The 3,195-nt window shown below is 31.6% G+C and overlaps 1 pseudogene; it reads left to right on the plus strand.

Moving 5' to 3' along the window:
• Window positions 1–1,097: 1,097 nt before the first annotated feature.
• Window positions 1,098–2,316, plus strand: LOC148578529 (non-specific lipid transfer protein GPI-anchored 14-like; annotated as a pseudogene).
• The last annotated feature ends 879 nt before the right edge of the window (window positions 2,317–3,195 follow it).

The following is a 3,195-nucleotide window of genomic DNA, read 5'->3' on the forward strand; positions in this document are numbered from 1 at the left end:
GCACTTGAATTAATCATTGAATCTATAAATTCTTCCATGTTGCAGACTGTATTTGAATTAATAATATTTGAGGTATTTTCAGTTTATGATTATTCTCTTTGATTTAAGTTACCATTGCTTCCCATCTAAGGATATTTTTATTATTCCAGCAATTTTACTTTTTCCCCTTTTGGTCCTGGTTAAGAATTCAGTAACTCAACAGTTATTAAACTCAAAATAATTGATAATCGTTATCTTGCTAATTGAGCTGAACTTAAGTAATCCCAACCTTTTCTTAGGAAATAAATAGGATTCAAAGGTCAATTTAATTAGTCCCTTGACTTTCCTTTGCCCTAGTAAAGGTTGACCAGGTGGAGTTTAGATTCAACTTTCATTACAGTTGAGAGAAATAACTACGTTGGACCTCCAACTTCTCTTACCTTACCAAAAGTCTGCTTTACAGTATTTATTTATTTTAATTGCCATTTACTTTACTTGTCATTTAAATTACTTGCTTCTCATCTTCTAAACCCCTATTACAACCTTTATAGCCAATAATAAGAACATACTTCCTCACAGTTCCTTGAGAAGACGACCCGAGGTTTGAATACTCGGTTAACAATTTTTAAAGGGGTTTGTTACTTGTGATACCCAAAACGTTTGTACGAAGGGATTTTTGTCGGTTTAGAGACTATATCTACAACGCAACTGTTTCTATGAATCTCTTTACTGGTAAAAACCCCAACATCAATCACTTTGGGTCGGGTCAAAATAAACCTAGTGTCCTTTTAGGACCGGGTCTAGGTCTTTCGGCCCGGCTCATGAACACCCCTAATAAGAATCAGATACTACACTTGATCTTAGCCAACTTTACTAAATGTGTGTTGAATAAAAATGACAGCGTTAAGGCTTTCTCCAAATATTTGAAGCACTTTAACATTAAACATAAACAGAAAACATCATTGTTAAATTGATAGATGCTTCTCTTGTAGAACCACTACTTGTTTGTTTCAACATAATCATCATACTCTATAATCAACAATATATAAATACTCAAAAAGGTTTTGATCCACATACATTATAATTTACAAATGCTATTTTATTCCTAACAAACGAAAATGGCCTCAACATCACCAATGCTAGTGTTAATAACACCAATAGTGTTGATGCCGATCCATAATGCAGTGGGGGATACAGCACAAGAGAAACAGAAATGTGCAGAGCAACTAACTGGTCTTGCAACATGTCTTACATACGTTGGTGGTAATGTAAAATTTCCCACAGCAGATTGCTGCAGTGGACCCATAGAAGCCATAAAAACAAGAAGAAGTGTGTTTGTCTTATCATCAAAGATAGAGATGATCCTGACCTTGGCTTGAAGGTTAACCTCACACTTGCTCTTGCCCTTTTTTCGCTTTGCAAAGCTCCAGATAATCTCTCAGTGTCTGGGTATGTTTCGTGTTTTATATATAAAACCATTCATGCATCTTAATTCAGTAGCTAAAGTTTTAGGGAGAGATGTTCCTTGACATGGTATCAGAACCTGCATAATCAAAAAGTTTAGAGTTCAATCTTTGTTATCTGCATTCTTCTAATTAAAAGTTTGAATTTCAGCATAAGGTAGGATGGACTTGTGCATTATCCACGCTTTAACCCCCCAAAAAAGACTATTTCGCAAGCACACATGACGGATATAAAACTATTCATGTGCCTCTACTTAATAGTTTAAGTTTTTGAGGGAGATGGTTTCGTGATATCATGTAGCAGTTCAGTTTTTTAGTGTTCTGATTCTCTTCAATGACATGCTTTTACAATATGTTGAATTAAAACACAACTACTTGTTATGGTTATAAGTCTTAAATAGAAATAGTTTATTTAACGTGGCATTAATTATAATCTTACTTTAAGGAGAAAATAAAAATTCATATATAAACAAACTATATTACATTAATCATAGTTTTCAATATTTCATGATGAAACTATTTTTGAATATGTGTTTGAGCAGCACTTCTGCACTAGGATCCTAAATCAGCTAAAGCTCAAGCTTTCAATCAACTTGGCCGGAACTCCAATGGTGGATCCAATAGTACTAGTCCTTCCCCCCATCCTCCTGGTAATGACCTTTTCAAAACCATACTTTCTTTTTACTTTTGCAATATTGTATTTTCCTCCTCTAAGTTTGGTTTTACTAGGAAGCGCTTTGAGTTCCATTGTGTGTATTTGACAGTTGGAGAAACCACAGCATCAACTCATACCCTCCCAACAAACAATGGTGCTTCTTACAAGGGAAAGATGTTGTTACAAACTTTGGTTGCAGAACTTCTAGTTTTTTTTTAGCCTGGCTCATATAGTACAAGAAGATTCATGTAATGTTGAAACTTGAAAATTGAAAATATAGTTGATATTGTTACATCTAAACTATGTTAGAGTCTGTTATTACTCCAATGCTTCTTTTGCCTTTAATAATCCCTTGGCAGCTTCTTAGACACCGCGCTTAAATTTTTAAACTTTTTCCTTCTCCATGGATGTATATAGAAGAAACTATACATAAAGATAAAGATTGCTTTGAATATAAATTTTTATCTCGACTTCAAATTAAATATTATTAAAAATAAATAATTAAACTTAATAACGTTTATAAATAGTTAATTTGTAAATAACGTTTCTAAAATATTATTTTGATTTTGTTACACATAATAATGACATAATAATTTTTTTAATATCTTATTTAATTTAAATTTATAAATTCTATAAATTTTATACATTTAAAAAATTAAATAACTTATAAAATTTTTATTTTTCTTTTTAAATTTTTATTCTTAATGTTTAAATTATTTTATTAAATTTATAATTTTAAAAATAATTCTATAAAAATTAATCTCTTACAAACAATAGAAAAGCGGCTGATAGTGCCTGTTGAGCCACTAGTAGTCCATAAAATAGAAAATCTTAAAATACAAGTTCCATTCTAAAAAAAAAAAGCCATAAACTAAGTCTTGAACATCAAATATATATTTTTTCATTGTTAGAATACAACTTCCAACAAGCAACTTCATGTTCTCTGATAAAATATAACACAAACATAAATATCTTAACACACATCATAAAGAAAAATACCATTTTCGACTGTTCCTATTCCTCCGTGGCAACTTGTTCACAACGGCTTAAATCTTCAGTACTGGAAACTCTCAACACAGCCAACCTGCAGCTCGTACA

This window comes from Arachis ipaensis, chromosome B1 (assembly GCF_059453495.1).
Source record: "Arachis ipaensis isolate K30076 ecotype BB chromosome B1, ASM5945349v1, whole genome shotgun sequence".
Lineage (NCBI taxonomy): Eukaryota > Viridiplantae > Streptophyta > Magnoliopsida > Fabales > Fabaceae > Arachis > Arachis ipaensis.